This window comes from Bubalus kerabau, chromosome 13 (assembly GCF_029407905.1).
Source record: "Bubalus kerabau isolate K-KA32 ecotype Philippines breed swamp buffalo chromosome 13, PCC_UOA_SB_1v2, whole genome shotgun sequence".
Taxonomy (NCBI): Eukaryota; Metazoa; Chordata; class Mammalia; order Artiodactyla; family Bovidae; genus Bubalus; species Bubalus kerabau.
In genome coordinates, this window is record NC_073636.1 from 4,859,504 (window position 1) to 4,883,553 (window position 24,050).

General features: G+C 39.9%; 1 long non-coding RNA gene across 1 annotated transcript; it reads left to right on the forward strand.

The window, feature by feature from the left end:
• The first annotated feature begins 220 nt into the window (after positions 1-220).
• Positions 221-20,393, forward strand: LOC129625286 (uncharacterized). The gene is made up of 4 exons (XR_008701309.1): positions 221-2,204; positions 19,195-19,300; positions 19,672-19,835; positions 20,026-20,393. It is a non-coding gene; the product is annotated as an uncharacterized LOC129625286 (long non-coding RNA).
• The last annotated feature ends 3,657 nt before the right edge of the window (positions 20,394-24,050 follow it).

The window sequence follows — 24,050 nt, forward strand, 5'->3', positions numbered from 1 at the left end:
CCCACACATTGATAGTTGTAGGGGAAACCATCCTTTCCTCTCCTGGAATTACTACAGGTCTATAAAATAGACTCTTCTGCCTTCTTGGCAGTATTGGGGACAAATATGTCTCTGAGATGTTGTACTTTTAAGAGGCCAATAGACCACATTCCTTTATAACAGTGGTTCTCAAGGTGTGGTTCCTGGAACAGTTCTTTTTCAGCATCACCTGGACCCCATTCCGGACAGATCTGATAACTCAGAAACTTGGATTGTGGAGCCCAGCAGTCTATTTCACAGCTCTCTAGGTGATTCTGATGTGCCCTCAATATTGAGAACCACAGTTCTGTTAGATGGATAGGGGGGTTGATAGTTCAATCAGTCATTCTCAACCACAGCTGTGTAGTAGAGTAACCTGTGGAGCTCTGATATTTGTACATGCTCCAACCTCAGATATTCTTATTGAATTGTCCCTGGTGGGCATCCATTATTTTTAAAATACCACATTTGATTCTCTTGTGCAGCCAGGGTTGTGTAATGACTAATATAAATATTGCTTTGTAACCAATTAACCTACTGTTTGCAGTGGCTCTGGTTCTATTCCTACATGAGCCAGTAGATCTTATGGCTGACCAGATTCGTCATAAATGGATATGATGGTCAAAGTAACTACTATAGACTGAACGTTTGTGTCCTCTCAAAATTGAAATTGAAATCTCAGTCCCTGAGATGATGGGGCTGTGGGGCGTTTGGTAGTTGATTAAGTCAGGAGCTCAGAACCCACATGAATAGAGTTAGTGCCCTTATGAAACAGATCCCAAGAGTCCCTCCTCCTCTTCTATGATATGAGATCAGAGAGAGATGATAGCCTCCATAAACCAAGCTCTCACCAGACACCGAATCTGCTCCCACCTTGATCTTGGACTTTCCAGTATCCAGAAGTATGAGAAATAAATTTAGGTTGTTTATTAGACACTTAGTCTATGGTATTGTGTTATAGCAGCCTGAATGGACTAAGACAATCACCAGCACCTTGCCCTGTGGGGACTTGGGGTGAGGTTGTATGGGAAGTGTCCTGTAGGGGATGCACACTGATAAACACTGAGAGTACGAGAAATGTGACCGAGTCTTTGAGGAATTACAATACAGAAAGGGACAGAGGTTGTGATAAGTTAACTGCAAAAATGGTCATGCTGCTGCTGCTGCTAAGTCGCTTCAGTCGTGTCCGACTCTGTGAGACCCCATATACAGCAGCCAACCAGGCTCCCCCGTCCCTGGGATTCTCCAGGCAAGAACACTGGAGTGGGGTGCCATTTCCTTCTCCAATGCATGAAAATGAAAAGTGAAAGTGAAGTCACTCAGTCGTGTCTGACTCTTTGTGACCCCATGGACTGCTACCAGGCTCCTCCACCCGTGGGATTTTCCAGGCAAGAGTACTGGAGTGGGGTGCCATTGCCTTCTCCAAAAAATGGTCATTCACCTATGCAATGTGTCTCTGCTGCTCTGAACACCGAGGTTGCTTTATTTCCTGATCCTTGAACCTGTACAGACATGTGCCTTGAATGGATCAACAGAATGTGGCAGAAGTGATGTGGTGCCTGTCTTCTGATTAAACCTCCAAATGCCTTGTGTGCATATGTGTCTCTCTTGAATGCTGTATGGTTAGGACCTTCAAGGTGGCTGTTCTCTTGCTCTCTGTATACTCCCTGCTTGAGCAGTCCCTGCTGTACTCACATGACTCTCTAGTCCTCTTAATTATAGGGCTTAGTCCCCTGATAAATGAAGAGTCCACCTGATGTCAATTCCTCTATACAGAGTAGCATCCTACCCCCAAGGAGCTAAGACTTCTGCCTTGTCCTGCCCACTGTCTGCCACACACAGCAAGAGGCTGCTCTCAGACCCTCTGTTCAGTAAATCGTGGATGTCTCTGTCACTGTCTCTGGGCTCTTTCTTCGGTCTTGAGACTGGGCACCTACAAGGCTTGCAGGCCTGTGGAGCGCTGCCCAATAGAGCCCCCCCCCCCATTATGAGATAAAGTTCAGTGTAGGCTGCTGGACAATGAAGGACCACCTGGGACAGAGCTGATCGCAGCTGAGGCCATCCTAGGCCAGCAACCTTCATCACTCCAACAGCTGATGTGGACACATGAGAGAGCCCAGATGAAAACAAGAGAACCAACCAGCTGAACTTAGCCTAAATTGCTGACCAGCAGAACTGTGAGCCATGTAAGTGAGTATTGTTTTAAGTCACTAAATTTGGGGTAGTTTGTAAACCACTAATGCCTAAATGATACAGATAGTCTAAAAATAATCTGTGTTGTGCTCAGTTGTGTCTGACTGTTTGTGACCGCATGGTCTGTAGCTCGCCAGGGGAATCCCTCTTTGCATGGGATTCTCCTGGCAACAATACTGGAGTAGGTTGCCGTGCCCTTCTCCAGGGGATCTTCCTGACCCAGAAATCGAACCCATATCTCCTGTATTAGCAGGCAGGTTCTTTACCCACTGAACCACCTGGAAAGCTGCATCTAAGTGTTCTTAATCTGAACCTGTGAGCTTTAACATAAGGCTTAGCGGTTTACAAACAATTACATTTAGGGGAAGAGAGAGAATGTGTACAGTGCCTGGAATTAGCATTCATTCCTTTGACAGCTTAGGATATCAAAATCAAAACCTTTAAAAAACACATATTCAACTAAGAATACAAAATTATTTTTATTAGGAAGGGAGGGGATCTTTTGATTCAGAGGAGATGGGAGAACAGTGTTTCTTAGGTAGCAGAAAACCTGTGACACTGAGCAGGAGAGAAGAGTTATAAAATTAGGTTAGTGAACTTTAGAGCTATATAAAGATGGCCTATAACTTATTCAAAGAGGTCACAAAATTTGTTGGGGATGGATATTAAATGAAAGAGTTTCATTAGTCTGCCTAGTCTCTTAATCTTCTCTTTAACTTTAGGATACCCCTCTTTGTGTATTACAACAGTTTTCTTCATCAATGCAGATTGATTGTTTGATTTTTCTGATAGCTCTCTTTTGGTTCTGAAAGGAATTATCAATGGCCAAGCTCTACCCCAAGCTCAAAATCCATAATCCTAAAATTAAAAACACACTTTAAAGTGCCTATGAAGAATGATAAATATGCAGAGTGCAACCAAGTCCTTTACGGATGTTGAGAAGTGATTTGGGCCATTAATAGAAAAGGCCTGTACTGTGCTGCTGCTGCTACTGCTGCTAAGTTGCTTCAGTCGTGTCCGACTCTGTGCAACCCCATAGACGGCAGCCCACCAGGCTCCCCGTCCCTGGGATTCTCCAGGCAAGGACACTGGAGTGGGTTGCCATTTCCCTCTCCAATGCATGAAAGTGAAAAGTGAAAGTGAAGTTGCTCATTCGTGCCCGACTCTAAGTCGCTTCAATTGTGTCTGATGCTTTGTGATCTCATGGATTGTAGCCTGCATGGCTCCTCTGTCCATGGGATTCTCCAGGCAAGAATGCTGGAGTGGATTCAGTGCCCTCCTCTGGGGCATCTTTCCAACTCAGGGATAGAACCCACATCTCTTATGTCTCCTGCTTGGCAGGCAGGTTCCTTACCACTAGCACAACCTGGGAAACTCCAGAAAAGGGCTGCTAAGTGTACTAAGTGCCAAATATTTTATGTATGTCATTTTATTTACTTTTCAAAAGTGCACTACAAAGTAGTCGCTGTTACCTTAATTTTTTAGATGAGGACACTAAAACGGAAGACTAGGAAGACAGTGAATCAGAGTACTTTGATTTCAAGAAACAAAACCAAATTCCAATGTCTTAAACAATATTAATAGTAGATCATGTTGTTGAAAAGTGGTGAGATAATACAAGCTTCAGGTTTAATCAGGGCTTTGACTCCTTTGATTTGAGATTCTTTAAGTTTAGCATTCTTCCTGTGTTGGCTTTGTCTTTCAGGTGTCTCATTTTATGGTAGTTTTTGGAGCTTCAAGTTTCTGAACTGCATACCACACCACCCTTAAGAAAAGAAAACAATCAACATATGAGAAGTTTAAGCTCTACTGGGCTGGAACAAACTTAGGTCACATGTCCACCTTTGATCAATCACTATGGCTATAAGAAAATCATATGCTAATTGGCTTAGGTTGGGCTGCCTCCATGCCTAAAAGACACAGTGACAACAGGCTTATATTGACTGGTTTAAATGATCATGAATCACCTCGTGAACCATGGTCAAGGCCATTCACATCCAAAACCCTTAGCTCCCATGCAAATGGCAAAGGAACAGATACTGATATTACCCACCTTGACTAGTAAGTGGTAGGGAAAGCATTTGAACCTTTTTACTCTAAGTCCAACCCCATGTTCTTTCCTGAATGCCTACCCTGTCTTTAGGCAGGAAGTAAGACTTGAACTAACTGGGCCTTCAGGGTTGGACCTAGGGAGGTGATCTGCTTTTGAGGTCTGGAAATGAAAAGCATGATTGTGTGTGAACTCAGAATTAACAGTATGGGCTGTGCCTCCCTCCATTGGTAGGGTTATTAGAAGACTAGTGGTCGTTTGTTCTACTATCCTGACAATTTAGGGAATTTTCATAAGCAGCGATTTTTGTAAGGGAGGGGTTAAAATGACTTCTTAGACATTGAGGATCCATCTATAATAATGCATGTTGGCAGAAAGGAGACAAAGCTACGATTCAGCTGCTAGGTCTTGGTGATGTCATAAACACTTATTCCAGCAGTAGAACTTTGAGATTGAATTACCTTCTTTGTACCCACTGAAGGAGTGAGCCTTGCTGTGTATAACACATTGTGTAAGCTAAACAGTGTTTTTCTGGTTTTCACATGGTGCTTGGGAAGAAGGGAACTTGATCTGTGAACCCAGAAGATCATGAATCTGATATGCGGAAAGACAGTTTAACCTCTCAAATTGCTTTGGTCTCTGATATGTATTTTTAAAATTAAATAAATTAATAAGTGCTGACATTTCCCTAACTTAATCTTAAGGCATCACAGTTTGATTAATCTAATGAGGAGTTCCAAATTGAGCACTTCATTGTATAACTAATAATGCTATAGTTCAAGATCATAGACTCAGTTAATGATTCAAATCCATTAAAAAGTATTGGTTGAAGTGCTCATAGTAGGCAAGGGGATTGAATCAACTGTTTGTTTCTTTTTTCCTCTCTCTCTCTTAGCAATGGAACATTTTGTAGAAATATTACCAATTGAGTATTCCAGGTATACTCATGGCCAGTTTATATAGGATTTGACTTTACAAGCCAAACATACCAGATTTGCAAATCAGAAAGACTGTGGACAATAGATAATGGATAATCCCTCCAAAACCAAAGAGAAAATGGGTTAACAGAGTTGATTACTGGAAAATATTAAATAAGCTTTTAAAAATCTTTTTACATTTTTTACACTCTTATTTTTAGTCGATATGGAAATTTTACTTTAAAAGTAAGATTTATTTGTTTCTCCTTACGTGTCTTTTTCCAGACAATTCAGGGTGACTAAGAAATTGAGTCACATTTTGCCTTAATTCATATACAGTTATGAGAAGACACTTACTTCAATCATCAAAAAAAGATCAAAACTAGTTTCAGTTACAGTTTTATAAATGGGTACTGAAAAAAAATTTTAAACCTGTAAAAGCCCTTTGGCATATCTGTGGTTGCTTACAATAGAGCTGAATGTGAAATTAAACCTGAGTTAAGGACAATCCAAAGATTCACCAAGAGAACACCTGAATCACTGCTGGCAAAATGCTCTTAGGTGTTAACTACTCTTAGGTTAATGCTCAAGACTGAAAAATGCTCAGTCAGTTCAGTTGCTCAGTCTGTCCGACTCTTTGCAACCCCATGAATCGCAGCACACCAGGCCTCCCTGTCCATCACCAGCTCCTGGAGTTCACTCAGACTCACGTCCATCGAGTCAGTGATGCCATCCAGCCATCTCATCCTCTGTCATCCCCTTCTCCTCCTGCCCCCAATCCCTCCCAGCATCAGAGTCTTTTCCAATGAGTCAACTCTTCGCATGAGGTGGCCAAAGATCTGGAGTTTCAGCTTTAGCATCATTCCTTCCAAAGAAATCCCAGGGCTGATCTCCTTCAGAATGGACTGGTTGGATCACCTTGCAGTCCAGGGACTCTCAAGAGTCTTCTAAACACCACAGTTCAAAAGCATCAATTCTTCAGTGCTCAGCTTTCTTCACAGTCCAACTCTCACATCCATACATGACCACTGGAAAAACCATAGCCTTGACTAGAAGGACCTTTGTTGGCAAAGTAATGTCTCTGTTTTTCAATATGCTATCTAGATTGGTCATAAATTTCCTTCCAAGTAGTAAGCGTCTTTTAACTTCATGGCTGCAATCACCATCTGCAGTGATTTTGGAGCCCCCCAAAATAAAGTGTGACACTGTTTCCACTGTTTCCCCATCTATTTCCCATGAAGTGATGGGACTGGATGCCATGATCTTTGTTTTCTGAATGTTGAGCTTTAAGCCAACTTTTTCACTCTCCTCTTTCACTTTTATCAAGAGGCTTTTTGGTTCCTCTTCACTTTCTGCCATAAGGGTGGTGTCATCTGCATATCTGAGGTTATTGATATTTCTCCTGGCAATCTTGATCCCAGCTTGTGTTTCTTCCAGCCCAGCGTTTCTCATGATGTACTCTGCATATAAGTTAAATAAACAGGGTGACAATATGCAGCCTTGACGTACTCCTTTTCCTATTTGGAACCAGTCTGTTGTTCCATGTCCAGTTCTAAATGTTGCTTCCTGACCTGCATACAGATTTCTCAAGAGGCAGATCAGGTGGTCTGGTATTCCCATCTCTTTCAGAATTTTCCACAGTTGATTGTGATCCACACAGTCAAAGGCTTTGGCATAGTCAATAAAGCAGAAATAGCTGTTTTTCTGGAATTCTCTTGCTTTTTCGATGATCCAGCAGATGTTGGCAATTTGATCTCTGGTTCCTCTGCCTTTTCTAAAACCAGCTTGAACATCTGGAAGTTCACGGTTCATGTACTGCTAATGCCTGGCTTGGAAAATTTTGAACATTACTTTACTAGCGTGTGAGATGAGTGCAATTGTGCGATAGTTTGAGCATTCTTTGGCATCGCCTTTCTTTGAGATTGGAATGCAAACTGACCTTTTCCAGTCCTGTGGCCACTGCTGAGTTTTCCAAATTTGCTGGAGTATTGAGTGCAGCACTTTCACAGCATCATCTTTCAAGTTTTGAAATAGCTCAACTGTAATTCCATCACCTCTGAGCTGACTGTGGCTCAGATCATGAACTCCTTATTGCCAAATTCAGACTTAAATTGAAAAAAGGAGGGAAAACCACTAGACCATTCAGGTATGACCTAAATCAAATCCCTTATGATTATACAGTGGAAGTGAGAAATATATTTAAGGGTCTAGATCTGATAGATAGAGTGCCTGATGAACTATGGAATGAGGTTTGTGACATTGTACAGAAGACAGGGATCAAGACCATCCCCATGAAAAAGAAATGTAAAAAAGCAAAATGGCTGTCTGAGGAGGCCTTACAAATAGCTATGAAAAGAAGAGAAGCGAAAAGCAAAGGAGAAAAGGAAAGATATAAGCATCTGAATGCAGAGTTCCAAAAAATAGCAAGAAGAGATAAGAAAGCCCTCCTCAGCGATCAATGCAAACAAATAGAGGAAAACAGCACAATGGGAAAGACTAGAGATCTCTTCAAGAAAATTAGAGATACTAAGGGAACATTTCATGCAAAGATGGGCTCGATAAAGGACAGAAATGGTATGAAAAATGCTATGTGCTTCATTAATTTAAATCACATACACAGAAGAAAATCATATAAGTAAAAGATTATCTACCTTTCAAGATTGCTATACTGAGTATTTAATGTTAGTAGATTGAGTACTCCAGGGCTTGATGCTATCAAAAATAATTAAGACCTTTCCTTATATAAACTATTCTTTTTTTTTATAATTTTTGCCTGATTAATTCTTACATAATATAAATAAAAAACATTTAACCCACTCAGATGTGCACAGGGGTTTTGTTCCCCTAGTAACTTAGACATTAAAAGAAAAACATGTTTGATCAATTCTTGAACCACTTTTGAGTAATGAAATTCTAACATATTCATTCCAGAGATGTTTCAAAATAGCAAATATGAAAATATGAAATGCTTGCACCAAATATGAAATATGCCCCAAATATGAAAACAAGGAAAGTCTTTTTTTTTTAAACAATCATTTATTGTTGGACATTTAGATTGTTTCTGATTTTCACTGTTGCAATCAATACTCCTAAATAAATATTTGATACCTATTTTTATAAAAAAAAAAAAAAAGGTAAGGCTTTTTAATGACAAGCTCTTGTTGTATTGACTTTCACCTTTTCAAGACTTGCAGCTTCTTCATATGTGACAACTCCCTTTCTGTTTACTTCCCCACAGTTTCATTTTTTTTTTTTTTCCACCAAAGGTAGACTCTTGGCTTGGGGTGAACCGAACTGGCTAGCCTAAGCTTGGCTGCACAGTGGTGCCAACCCAAATAGATAAAACCTGTGAATTTTTCCCCTGCCCACAAGTCCTTATCTAGTGTGAATGGAATGCAGAGATTATTAATGATGTACTTTGAAGCCTCTTGCCCTGAGGGCACTGATTCAAATCCTGCCTATACCTAAGATGTAAGTCCTGAAAAAATGTTATTGCAGACTGAGGACTGAGCAGTCAATTATGTGAAATGAGTTGATGGTTTGAGTCAAGAACTCAGTTGACCAGAGTCCAATTCACAAAAACCACCAATACAATTTATACCCTTTTTGGCAGTGTCTTCAAGAGTGACTTAATGCCAAGTGGCTCAGTGGTCAGCTTCTCCTCTGATATTGCTTGTGCAGCTCACAAAAAAAAAAACTTGCTTTTTGGCTAATTCTGATGTTCCTGCTTAGAAGAAATGAAAATGCTCACTTTCATGAAGTCGATTTTCAGAAGAGTTTTATTAAAATAAAGATGTGTTTTATAAAGAAACTCCTTGGCCTAGAGAGATTGCCTATAGGCTTTAAACAGAGCTCAGGTTTACACAACCATATAACAGATTTTGTTAGATGATCAGATACTGGGTGTGGGGTGGAGAAAATGAAGCTACAGGTTTCTAGCTCAGCCGAAATCCAGTCTTCAAGCAACAATGAGAAATAATTATCTGTCTTTTAAAAGGTAGTTTTGAATTTAGAATCTGATGGATGCCTGAAATTAAAAGGAAGAAATCAATATTTAATACAGCACAGCTGTGAGGGAGTTATTTTATTTTACAAAGTGTAAGTACATCTGACTACCATCACATAAGAAACAGAACCACGTGTAGAATTCAGTTTCTAAAATACTCCTGTTAAGTGTGCTTCTTTCCTCTCGACCACCTTCTTTTCTTCTATTTTACCTTCCTCATTTAAAAATTAAAACAATTTTCTTTGTTTAAAAATAAGTTTTATTGCCATACATCAACATGAATCCGCCACGGGTGTACACGTGTTCCCCATCCTGAACCCCCTTCCCACCTCCCTCCCCATACCATCCCTCTGGGTCATCCCAGTGCACCAGCCCCAAGCTTCCTGTATCCTGCATCGAACCTGGACTGGCGATTCGTTTCTTATATGATATTATACATGTTTCAATGCCATTCTCCCAAATCATCCCCCCACCCCACCCTGAGATCAGACCACATCTGATGCTTGGAAGAGAGATCGAGGAAACACTTTCTATTTAAACTGCTGATTCAGGCCAAAGGAAACTGAGGTTCTACCATCTGTAGTTCTACAGTTTTTTTTTGTTTGTTTGTTTGTTTGTTTTTAGAATTTGAGTTTATTCTTCATTTAATTTTTAAAACACTGCTGTAGTCTAATACTAAAAACAATAGCAAGCAGTGAATATATTAGGATTAGAGGCCTTTGCTCAATCACTACTGCAAATAAAATGCCAGTAGTGTTATTCACTGACCATTAAAAACTCTGACACTGAGCACCTCAAGGCTGTCCCTGGGAGGCAGATGAGCCACCTGAGCTGTGTGGGGTGACACAGGGGCAGAGAGAGCAGTGCCTGCTGGAGCCGGGGACGGGGTGGCTGGGACGGGGTAGACACAGTGGTGCTGACAGGCGCAGGGTGGTAACTGCTCTGCACAAACCTTTACTAAAAAATCCTTTCTTTCAGATAACAGCATCACACACACACACACACACACACACACACACACACACACACACACACGCCCAAGTAACTCCTTTTGGTTTGTTCACCTCTCACCTCAACCCCCTTCCGTTCTAAACTCCTAGCGTCTCTCTGCAGCACCTTGACTCCCAGGTACCTTACACCCAAGACAAGAGCAGTCTGTGTGCTTCCTTCATTTTTGTCAAGAATCCCATTTTCCCCAAAATTTAACACAGCTATTCATCCAATCAATGACTCCTACAAAACAAGGTCTACTGGAGAAGGAAATGGCAACCCACTGTAGTAGTTTTTCCTGGAGAACCTCCATGGACAGTATGACAAGGCAAAAAGATAATGACACTGGAAGATGAGGCCCCCAGGTCAGAAGGTGTCCAATGTGCTACTGGGAAAAGTGGAGAGCAATAACTAACAGCTCCAGAAAGAATAATGCCGCTGGGCCAAAGCAGAAACGATGCTGAGCTGCAGATTTGTCTGGTGGTGAAGGTGAAGTCCAGTGCTGGAAAGAACAGTATTGCATAGGAACTTGTGGTGTTGGAGAAGACTCGTGAGAGTCCCTTGGAGCAAGATGAAACCAGTCAATCCTAAATGAAATCAACCCTGAATATTCATTGTAAGGACTGATGCTGAGCTCCTTGGCAGGCAGATTCTTTTCCTCTGTATTACTGCATCGTAACTGCCCTGCTCTTGAAAAGAGGAGGGCAGACAACAGCCACCACAGCCACGAGGAGTGTCCATCCAGAGGAGGTTGCCCTGATGGGGGCAAGGACCTTCGGTCCAGGAACAGACCCTTTAGATGACCTTGAGGAGAGGGAGTCAGAAGGCTCAGTCCCTTGCTCTCTTCCCCCTTCACCCCTTTTCCTCCAGGGCTCGTTGGGTGAACTCAACTGGTGGGTGAGAGCCTGTATATAGAGCAGAATATGGTGTGGAGGGGCAAATGTAAGACAGTTGCTAACAGATAGGAAATTTGACAGAACACTTCTACAGGTGTGGTTGTAGGCTCTTGTCTACTTCCATCTTCCGACTCTTCCAACCTGGAAGCCTAGTGCAGTGTTTCCTTTTGCAATTCTCTTTCACCCAAAGTAGAAAGATTTCCAATTGCCTTTGTAAGAAGTGTGGATAAGAGGCCAAGAGATGTGGTGGAGAAAAATGCAGATTGTACCTACTTGGCAAATGAGACCAGAAATGAAATGAAAGTCTAGAATATAACATTACCTTAAGATTTTAGAAATTAGGAAAATGTTCTAATAAGCAAATGCATAAATACAGGATGAATAATTGGGTTTCTTTTAAGTGGGCAACAAAATAATCTTAGCCATCATGGATCAAATATTGACTATGAGTCAGCACAAATGAGCAGTTGTTACCAGAGAGAGCAGAAGGCAGAAAGTAAATTTTGGAATCTGTGTTGAGAAATACAAGTCATGGTTAAAAGGCATGTTTAAGTACTGGGTAAAGTTGAGAGAACTTGGAGAGCATCCAAATGTGAAACGAGTTGCTTTAGAAAATGTGTTATGCCGTTTGAGGTTGAGTTTTGAATTTCATATTATATCAGCTAACACCTGCCGCTGATTCTAGTTACCTACTTAGTAGACTGCGTGTGAAATAAACTAGTTTTAGAAACTTGGTCATTGAAGCAGATCGAGCTTTACAGGATAAATTTATATCTCTTCCCATATAGTTCCACTGCGCTTTTAATTCTAGGTACCTTGCATTTATGAACTTTTTTGACTTATTTTAATACGTATTTTGAGATAATGGGAGATCAACTTGGCATCAGGCTGACATTAATAATTAAGGATGTATTGGATTTAAGTCATCTAATACAAATTCTTACTTAAAAAAATAGCTGCTTTTAATTTGCAAATATCCTTCACCTTCACTCAGTAGACCAGGTAGGCTTTGAGAGTCATCATAATCTATTGCACAAATTGTCTATTTTTATTTTGGAAGGCTTTACAATTCACACTTTTCATCTAAGAGGCTATACTGAAATAACTTTATAGTCTCATCAACATCTTTATATAGTAAAATGTTTAATTTACTTTCAGCTAAACGCCAGAAGTTTGTAGGCAGGCCGATTGGAAAGCATCGCTCTTTACGAACACTGCTAACAAGGTGAGGGTGGCAGAGCCTCTCCAAGGTTCCTGATGCTAACTGAGCAAAGCATGATGGGCATCTCCTGCGTTCTATCTTATTTTATTTTTTTATGGGCAATACTATCACTAGGGTTGTCCATATCTGCAAACTACTTTCAAGAATTATTAGTTATAAAATAAAAATAAAAGATTGAATCCACCCTCCATATGATGTTAAATAGTTGGTTTAATGGATTTTAAATGAATTGTTTTGGAAGCATATTTAAAACACAATACCTAAAAAATATATGTGGTATATCCACATCAAGCGTTCACATTTTTCAAAGAAATGTCCACACGTTTTCATTCTATTGAAGCTAAGTCCTATCAAATGTTGCCAGGCTGAGATTTAAAACCCATGTGTTACAGAGATTTCCATTGGGATGACATTCACATATTTCACTTATTTTTAACAATTCTTATTGAAAAGAAATTATGCACTAGCATGATTTACTATAGCCCTGAGCCAGACTACCAAGTATATAATGCTGTGGTGATAATGAGTTTAGTGCCAAGAAAATAGAGATATGAAAAATTCTAAAAAAGAAAATGCCTCAGTATGGGAGAAGACAAATGGCATAAAAGATCATCCAGGTACATGACAAAGTAGAACAGACTCATTTTTCCCCTGCAAACCTTACCTCATTTGTTGGCAGCTGAAATTTTGTAAATATGATGTGTTTCAAACTGCCATTCTAAAGATCTTTAAAATTTATCTTTCTGTAAGTGTGTTGGTTATAGAAAAACACTTCTCTATCCTAAAGAACCTTAATAGTATTATATGGTAACTAGTGATGAGGAACTTTGATTTCTGAAGATGATTGCTATTGATTTATAAACTTCTATACAAGTTTCAAAGGTACATCTGGTGGATCTGTTCATGATATCACAGGGATTGGTTCTGCCCTTTCGGTACCCTTTCTTTTTCCAAAAGTTACCTGGCTCTTTCTCTCAAATTTTACCCGCCCCCCCCCCACCCCGCCCTTTCTGTCTCCCTATCAGTTATTACTATCACTAGTTTTTCTTTGGCAAGATTTGTCCCAAATCTTCATCTATGTTTAAGAATAAAACAAATAATGACCCATGGGAAACAATCGGAGGGAAAGGTATATATGTCTTGATTGTTGCTGTTGTTTAGTCGCCCAGCCATGTCCAACTCTTTTGTGACACCATGGACTGTAGCCCGCCAGGCTCCTCTGTCCATGGGGTTTTCCAGGCAAGAATACTGGAGTGGGTTGCCATTTCCTTCTCCAGGGGATTGAACCCACTTCTCCTGCTTGGCAGGTGGATTCTTGACCATTGAGCCACTGGGGAAGTCCAGGTCTTGATTGTGTAGATGCTAAATAATGCCAGTTATTTATTGCTGTTTTTTTCTGAATGCAGGATTATAGCTAACCATTGAGGTTGATGGGACTTGGGCCAATGTATGCACAGACTGCTACGACTTTGTTCCCTGAGGTCCCTGAACTGTCTCCTCAAGATCTAGGCCTCTCAGGAGATGTCTGTCTGTTTCCTCTGGAGCCATTGATTCAGGTCCAGTCAGACACCTACTTGCTTGTACACAGGGGTAAATGAAGAGCTGCCTATTTGGGTAAGCCCCTCAAGGCAGACTCATGAAGGGAAACAACAGCCCACGACCATAAGGAGCAATTACCATAAAGTGGCATAATTGGCAAAACACTTTTAGTTTGGTGATCCTTGTCCCAGATTTTTGAAGTGATTATTATTAGCTTCATTTTATAAATGAGTGAGAATGAGTCTCTGAGTTATTATGTGACCTCACCAAGGTCACTCAGTTGCATAAATTTCAGCCACTAATTCATAATCAATATTGCCATGGACATTTTTAAAATTAATTTTTATTGGATTATAATTGCTTTACAATGTTGGGTTAGTTTCTGCTGTTCAGCAAAGTGAATCAACTAAACATGTACAGAGATCCCCTCTTTTTTGGATTTCCTTCCCATTTCGGGCACTACAGCAGTGAGTAGAGTTCCCTGAGCTGCACACTAGATTCTCATAGTTAACTATTTTATACGTAGTATCAATAGTGTATCAGTTCAGTTCAGTCGCTCAGTTGTGTCCGATTCTTTGCAACCCCATGAACCGCAGCACGCCAGGCCTCCCTGTCCATTACCAACTCCTGGAGTCCACCCAAACCCATGTCCATTGAGTCGGTGATGCCATCCAACCATCTCATCCTCTGTCGTTCCCTTCTCCTCCTGCCCTCAATCTTTCCCAGCATCCGGGTCTTTTCAAATGAGTCAGCTCTTCACATCAGGTGGCCAAAGTATTGGAGTTTCAGCTTCAACATCAGTCCTTCCAGTGAGCACCCAGGACTGATCGCCTTTAGGATGGACTGGTTGGATCTCCTTGCAGTCCAAGGAACTCTCAAGAGTCTTCTCCAACACCACAGTTCAAAAGCATCAATTCTTTGGCGCTCAGCTTTCTTTATAGTCCAACTCTCACATCCATACATGACCACTGGAAAAACTGTTGCCTTGACTAGACTGACCTTTGTTGGCAAAGTAATGTCTCTGCTTTTGAATATGCTATCTAGGTTGGTCATAACTTTCCTTCCAAGGAGCAAGCGTCTTTTAATTTCATGGCTGCAGTCACCATCTGCAGTGATTTTGGAGCTCCAAAAATAAAGTCAGCCACTGTTTCCACTATTTCCCCATCTATTTGCCATGAAGTGATGGGACTGGATGCCATGATCTTAGTTTTCTGAATGTTGAGCTTTAAGCCAACTTTTTCACTCTCCACTTTTACTTTCCTTAAGAGGCTCAGTAGTATATATGTCAATCCTAATCTCTCAGTTCCTCCCGCCTCCCCTTTACCCCTTGGTGTCCTCATGTTTATTCTCTATGTCTGCATCTATATTTTTTATGCAAATAAGTTCAGTGACACCATTTTTCTAGACTCCACATATATGCATTTTTTTTTTACTCTTTTGAAAAAAAAAATTGAAGGATAATTGCTTTACAGAATTTTGCAGTTTTCTGTCATACATCAACAAGAATCAGCCATGGGTGCACCATGCCTCCTCCCTCCCGAGTCTCCCTCCCATCTCCCTCCCCGTCCCACCCTTCAGCCTGTCCCAGAGACCCTGTTTGAGAGACTCCACATATATGCTTTAATGTACACTATTTGTTTTTCTTATCTATGAATTTTTAAAGAAATAAAAACTTGCTCTAAAGTGAAAACTACTTTTATCAGAATTTAGATCAAAGAAGAAACAACAGCATTTAATTTAAAAGCAAAGCAAAGCAACCTTAGCATCTGCTTGGAGCATCAATTGGCTAAACTCAAAGGAAAGTGGCCACACAAAAGCTGTCATATTCACAGGCAGCCTGATTCCAGACGGCATCATTGCTTCCCTGTAAGTCCCCTCCTAATGAAGTTTTAATGAGTGATTTTTCATTCCACATTTACTCTATGTGTATAATCTTTTGGAATAATGTTAGGCATATGCTGGCACCCACTGTAGTGTTTTTGATATCTTCAGCTTGTTTAATTAATTTCCTTTCTATGAATGTTCACATAACATCAGAAACATCCAAGTGGAAAATTAAAAATTAAGCCAGACACTTGGATATGCCTAAATATGTAGAAGTTTGAAATGGTAAACACATTTGGAATGATAAACACATATGTGTTGAGCACATATCCATGTAGATAATATTCGTAGCCTGTGTGACTACTTGTGGTCCAATTTCATGTTATGGAATTAAAATATGATTATTTTTTAAAATAGACTCAAGTATTAATGCTATCATAAAGGTAAAGCAGTGTGAGTTTCCTGAGCAACATTTTTTTATTCAGTAGATAATTCAACTGAATGAACATATGTGTGTGTGTATGTGTGTGTGTATATATATATATATACACACACACACATACACATTTTCCCATGAGACTGTGTAAATGTGTTTTAACTTAAACTGGAAAACAAAATCCCCAGTTTTAAATATTTTTGCATTTTGTAAATTGGTCTTTGTAAAAAAAGATATCAATGAAACAGTATGAGTGATGGGATTTTTGCTCTACATTTAAATATCTTATTAATACCCAGACATAAAACATCCTTGTTTGTTTCACATAGAAACTGTAAGTTTACTTTGTTTGAAAAATGGGGAAATAAACTCCAGTTTCAGACTTCTCTTTGTTGTTCTAGCTGTGTGTCATTGACACTGGCGTGACTTGTCATGGGAAGGGGTAATGAGGCAAGACTGGGATTGTAACAATTATTAACCTGCAAATCTGCTGTGGCAAAGTCAATTCCAGCTAGAGTGACATTTCTAAGTATCTCAGGAAATAGTACTCTTGTTTGAACTACTCACTTTATTAATTTGATTTGATGAATATGGGAGAGATGAATAACTTTTAAATATAAAGAGTGGCCAAGTGTCATTAATTGTGCATTCCACATGGATCCATAGATCGGACACTGTGCCTCCCTCCCGGCCCCCCTGTCTCTTTGGTGGTAATTTATTTAGCTGGGAAAGCTTGGGTTTGGTGTAGCATCTGGTTTTCAGTGATATCCTGCTGGTCTTATCCAATTTTCCAGCTGGGAGCATGAGGCATAGGGAGGTCGAATGACTCGCCTAAAGGTCACCTGGTAGCTCAACTGGGATTATAACTCAGAATCTTTCTGATTTTCCCATCCTTTGCTCACTGGACCACAAAACTCCCTTGATCCCATCTTCTCAAGCTTGCCTGAGCAGGAAGTAATGGTTAGGCCTGGAAAAAACAATCCCAAATTAAATACTGGCCACTATCATCTTCTTTAAAACGTGTTTCAGACTTGCACTGATGTGACTCTAAGGGAATCTCTCTTTTACATTCTAACACTGGAGGAGATTTCTATTCATGGGAATGTTGTTTTTCCCAGTGGTAACCTTGTGAAGGTTCATAGTTACTACTCAGATGCTGATTGTGGTTGAAACGTTTTGAGAATGCCAATGACTTGATGCTTATGGCAGGAGAATACAGTTACTTGTATGTATAATCAGCCTTGTTCATTATACTCCCAACACATGGTACTTGCCTATTAATTTAACAAAAATCCACCTGGCTTATCCTATCTTAGAACTTCTAGACTTACCATTCTCTCACCTGGAAATCCTCCTCATGATTTTCTATGGCACTTTTTTTTTTTTTTTTTAAATCATTTAGATCTTAGCAGAAGTGGTACCTTCTCAGAGAGAAGCTTCTTTAATCTATCCTCTTAATGTAACGGCTTTTTAAAAAAATCTGATGTCTCCATATTTTTCTTCATTTCATTTATTGCTATTTACAACATTTATTGATTTTGTTTCCTTAAGTATCAGAGTCTAATCTGTCTTGGTTATGTATTGGACAATGTTGGATGTATGGAAAAAACTCAATAAACATTTGTTGAAAGAATGAGAAGCCATTCCTGATGAAAGAAGTGCTCTCTTCTCTTTTTTTAAAAATTATCATTCAAGGAGTTTCCAAAGAGAAAGCGCGAGTGGAGATGACCCTTACTCATCCACCCAGATCAGGTGAATTAACCCTGAAGGTCAACAGGATGACAGATGACAGCTGTCCCTGTCAGATCACCCTCTCATCCATAGCTTCAACCTTGGAATTGCCCTCGGGCTTGGCTTGTGATCAACAGAGGAAAATAGGTTGTGTTATACTTATAGTCACAGTTCATTTTTGATCTAAATTTGTACTTTTGCCCACTTTAATCATTCACCTTATTTACCCAATTGATACTTAATGATGTGTGTTCACTTCCAAAAACCACATTCATATTGAAAGTCTGACCCATATACAGAATATTGAAAAAAACTATCTGACCCCTGAAAAGGAATTTCCAAGTTTTTGTATCAATAGATAGACTGTGCTGAATCTCTGAGGGTGATGAGTTTATATAAATAAGGCATGAAAAAACGTTGCAGGTCAGTATTTTTAAGAATGCAGCCAGATAACTTTCCAGACTTGCTTGATGTATACTTATTCATGACTTTTGAGAGGCAATGAAATTTTATGGTACCCAAATTCTGCTGCAGGTGACTTTACATGTATGCTACTCTGCATTTATAACTGAGTATTTATACCTCAGTATCTATAACCTAGATCATCAGTTTATGGGAGAGAAAACAGGACCACAGAGTGACTTTCTCAAAAAGGACCCTGAGTTACTCTGGCTTTCCAGTGTGTGCCTAGGTGTAGGTGTTATGAAGAAGGGTTCAGGCACTTGTTTGCCCTGAGCTCTCTTAGGAAGTCATTTCTGGAGGATCTGGCCATTTTGCCAGCCACCACTATAACTCTGGATAGTAATTGCATGGTATTCTGGGTGGTTGGGTTGAAGACCTGGATGACAGGGGTCTCAGGCAGTGAGAACTTTCCTTCTCACTTGACAAGGAGTACCCTGGGGACATTTTGAGGTTAATATGGGGGAGTTTGGGGCTTCCCTTGTAGCTCATCTGGTAAAGAATTTGCCTGCAATGCACAAGACCTTGGTTTGATTCTTGGGTTGAGAAGATCTCCTGGAGAAGGGATAGGCTACCCACTCCAGTATTCTTGGGCTACTCTGGTGGCTTAGGCGGTAAAGAATCTGACTGCAATGTGGGAGACCTGGGTTCGATCCTTGGGTTGGGAAGATTCCCTGGAGGAGAGAGTGGCAACCTACTCCAATATTCTTGCCTGGAGAATCCCCATGAACAGAGGAGCCTGGCAGTGGCAATCCATTGGATCACAGAGAATCTGACAAGACTGAGCGACTAAGCACAGAGCAGCACCTGGGGGAAATTTCAAGGTAACATAAGGTATCTGTGTGACCATTATTTAGTGTCTTTTGTTATACTTATAAAAACCTGCCGCATTCCTTCACTGATTCGATTTCAGCCTTCTGGTCATCTTGGCTGAGAGATGCCTGGTTTAGAGAGATGGACAAGCCACAGTTACCATCACATCAACTCTTCAACTCCTGTGATAATCTGTAACTACCTGGGTGAGTAAGCTTGAGTCCCTCATTCATGGTACTATTAAAAAGAAACATTAACAAACTACTAGAACTGAGACAAATATTGAAAATGAACTTTTCCCTTGATCTGCACATTTTGGGACAGATGTTCAGATTATTTCACGTGGTTTCTCAGATAGACTGTATGCTTTTGTTCTAAAAAATATGGTGAAGAATTCACTGGGTTCTTGAATGGCCCAGTAATCATCTTGGCTTCCAGCATTCATTTTCTTTTTATCACTGGAAAATAATTAGATTATATTCTAACTTTTTTCTAGAAAAGTCAAAAGTTGTTCATTAATATTGAGAAAATGGGGCATTTCTCTGTTTTGAGTGGACAGAAATGTGATCTTTTCCAGAACTGATATTAAAGACCCTCCAAGTGTTCCAGGCCCCCAGAAAGTCATATGTTGGGATCATTAAACCGATGATGGGGAAACCTATCAGGGGATTGTTTCAAAACAGACGCGAAAGCCTATATCTAGAAAATAAACTCCATACACAATTCAAACAGAACACACTGGTAAGTGTAATATAGCCGCAAAAAGTCTTGAAACTTTTCCCAGTATCATTACTTGGACTTTATACTTTGTAATTTCATTCTGAGAGATGAGTTTGCGTGATACGTCAATCTTTTCATAACAAATTGCCTTTTGGAAAAGGAATTGATAACTACTTATGGAGGTGACAAGTATCTTTCCTTTTCCATTCAGATCAATAATTCTGTGGACCAGTTTCCTATTATTAATCATGCTGACATTAGAAGGAAACTCAGATGAAAGAGAGTTTGTGAACAGGGTACTGAATGGCAGCCAAGTTGAACCATCAAGCACGCATTTGGTCAGCTCCTAATGGATGATCTTTTGAAGCACAGTGTCTGCCTGACATCATGGGAAAAATCTTCTTTTTTTTTTACTTTTTGAGTAAACAGTCTGATTCCCTGGGACATATTTTATACCACTTTCTCTTCTAAAGGAACTTAAAGAAAGAATGTTTTAGAGCCATTTAAATTTATAAGAAATGATCATGAGGTGCAACTGAAAAATAAAAAAACTCCTGCTGGTCTGATGCCTTTTTACCTATTCATTCATTCAGTAGTATTTTGGATTATCTACTATGTGTAATTGTGCAACATAGAATATTGTGTTACTTAAATAGCAAATGATGATGTGTTTGGGGAATTTGGCAGGACATCATTCTATTTTGAATACTTTTTCAAAATGATTGTTACTTATTATTTGTGGCTGTGCTGGGTCTTTGTTGCTGCGAGAGGGGCTCCTCTTCCTTGCGCTGTAAGGGCCTCTCATTGCGGTGGCTTCTCGTGTTGCGGAGCGCAGGCTCTAGGGCAGGCAGGCTTCAGTAGCTGCACGTGGGCTCAGTAGTTGTGGCTCGTGGGCTCCAAAGTACAAGCTCAGTAGCTGTGCCCCACAGCAAGTGGAATCTTCCCAGACCAGGGATAGAGCTGGTATCCCCTACATTACAAGGTGGATTCTTAACCACTGGACCACCAGAGAAGCCCCATCATTCTTTCTTGAAAGCAGTAAAAAATGAAAATGAAAGTGAAGTCGCTCAATCGTGTCCAACTGTTTGTGACCCCATCGGCTGTAGCCTACGAGGCTCCTTCGTCCATGGGATTTTCCAGGAAAGAGTACTGGAGTGGTTGCCATTTCCTTCTCCAGGGAATCTTCCCAACCCAGGGATCGAAGCCGGGTCTCCTGCATTGCAGGCAGACGCTCTACCGGCTGAGCTACCAAGAAAGCCCATTCTTGAAAGCAAAACTAGCAGCAATTATGGTGTAGTTATGTCTAGAATTTTGACTTGTAATGATGCTCCAAACTTGGCGTCTCATGAAATGGAGTGGCCCTGAACTCTTCCAGGGAGGAAGAAGGTACAGATTTTTAAATGTCAAGATGACTATGATAACTGATACTCCTTTTTACCTCAGATTCCCATAGAGAGAGGGCAGGGGAAAATGAATTGGCCACACAATGTTATCCATTTCCATAGGCCAAAAAAAAAAAAAAAAAATTAGGACAGAGGTCCTTCACTTTTTTGCTATCTTGAAATGTCAAGAGAGAGAGACATCTGAAGGGGGTAGGAAAAGGGGGTGAGTAGGACAGAAACTCAAACACTAATGGGGAATAGAATTTCTCTTGCACTGGCCACAATACATATGTTTGTTATAAAGCAAGAGGCGGGGAAGACATGCATGCCTGATGTTGAAGAAAAGCCTGTTTGTGCCTCATACACTGGAGAAATTGTTCGAGAACAGTTCATCCATGTGAAAATATGACCCATGTCATTTTGCCAGGGTCGTTAAGACACTGAGCTGCTGAGTAAGGCCTGACTGGGTAAATTCAAGATCCTGGGGGTATACATACTTCCTAGTGCCCAGTTTTTCTAAGATGAAAAAAAAAATGTCAGTGGAAATAAGGTTATGGAGTGCCACTTGCGTGGGCGAGACAGGGTCTACATAGGGTGGGAACCAGCCGCTCTCAGACATGGCCCATTCTTTTAGATTCCGCCCCATTTTCTTAGTGGGCAAAATGAGAAAAAGAGGATAAATCCCCAGCACTGGTAGCCAGAAGAAAACAGTGGTATTTAGAGATGGGGAAAGGGAAAGGTTACGCATCATTTTGAAATGAATTCCCATTCTCTTTTGACTATTGTCATATTCATGTTTTACAAACTCCTAGAATGTCTGGAGATAAAATTGAGATCATTTGTTGTGAAAAGAAATGGCCTCATAGAAGAGCTCAGAAGACATGAAAGCTATATTTGAATGAACAAATATTCAAAAGTAGGCAGGAAATCTGGAATAATGGAGAATATTTTTTCCCTTGGTAGAATTGTATGAAGTTTGAGGGCATCCTACATGAAGCAAAATAGCTCACTGGAAAATAAAAATGAAAACAAACAAACAAACAAACATCCTTTAACTGTTTCAGTTTTAACTAGGCTAGGACAAATAACCAATTTAATCTCAGTGTTAAGTTTTTAAAAAATTGTTGACAATTCTGATTTTTCTGGTTTATTTACAGTGTCCCACTTTCTCTTATTCAAGAGAGTGACAGAGCAATCATATAATTCATTCAACAAATAGCAAATTCTTAGTAATTTACAGTGGATCAGAACTTTAAATTCTCTGGCCTTAGTTGCTTTACCTATAATTTGATGGATTATAACTAGTTAATTTCCAAATTTTGTTTTGTTGACTGTATTAGTGTTTCCTAGCTTTAATATTTCAGTAAGTGTGTATGAGTGTGAAAGTCATTCAGTCGTGTCTGACTCTTTGCGACCCCGTGGACTCTACAGTCCATGGAATTCTCCAGGCCAGAATACTGGAGTGGGTAACCTTTCCCTTCTCCAGGGGATCTTCCCAACCCAGGGATCGAACCCAGGTCTCCCACATTGCAGGTGGATTCTTTAGCAGCTGAGCCACAGGAAAGCCCAAACAGAACTATTGTAGTAAAAGGGTTTATGATTTGGATATGGGTCTTGAAACTACTCATATTTCTAGAAAAACAAAATATAACAACCCCATTATGTACTTTTTGCAGTGCTACCTGAATATGTGAGAGAAAAAAAATTCCTGGATTTCTTCTTATATTCTAGAAGTTGTTTCCTTTGGTGGGGATTGGGGGGGAGGGGAGTGGTTAATTTAATAGACACTTACTTTTTTTAAAATCAGTAATAGAGCTGAGAATTGGGCAGGGTAGAGCTTACATTGAACCTATGTGGGCTATTCTGTTTTAGTGTGATAAGTTTCAAAATCTTCCCAAAATTAAAGGCAGAGAATTTATTTTAAAGGACTTCTTTGAAAGATATATATATATATATATATATATAAAGCAAAGCCTCTTTGCTCTAAGCTTCTTCAAGCCTGTTTCAAGTGCCTTAGATTAAGCAGCTTGAGATCTGCTAGTTATAAAAGTTTTTTTTTTTTTTTTTTTTCCCAAGAAAGAAGATGTGCTTTTCAAATTGGCAGGTACTTACAGAACTGTTACTCTGAGCAAAAGAGTGGAAACATGAGACCCTTGTACAGATTTCACCACCATTAGAAAGTTTCTTTGAGACACTCATATCAGCTCACTGATAAAATATCATAAAATAACTGCCATCTCCACCTTTCATAGGAGCAGCCCTTGAATTAGTCAGAGCTGCTGGATTGTAATAAGGAAACGCGTGTTTAAAAAATGAATGAAAGGAAAAGATGACCTTCAGGTTACTCTGGTCTGTTGATGGGGTCAGGGGAAGGAATTCATAACCTGAGAAGGACAGGGTGAGTCTGACTCTGGATGCGAAAGTTCACAAGTCTGCATTATAAATAATATATGTAGGAAATGAGTGTTTACTCCTCTCTAATATTGGCAAACTGGAAGGATAAGATGGCTTCCTTTTGACGCGAAAAAAGATCTAAATGTAAGATGCTATTTTAAACACCAAACAGCTGTTTCATCTTGAACTGAAAAGAACAAAGAAAACACCCTCAAGTCCACATAGGATATTTTGTGCTTTCCCTTGCATGTGTGTGTGTGTTTTCCCTCCTTTTTTTCACTTAGGATAATTGAAATGTCATTTTATCTGGGGATGTTTTCTTTACCGACCAGGGACTTGAAAAGTTAAAATATTGGAGAATTTCCTTTTCATCATTTTCAACATAAACAACTTTTCGTTGCTTCAATATGAAATGTTTTCTTTGTTAATCCAACAGAGATTAATGCCTGGAATGCTAAAC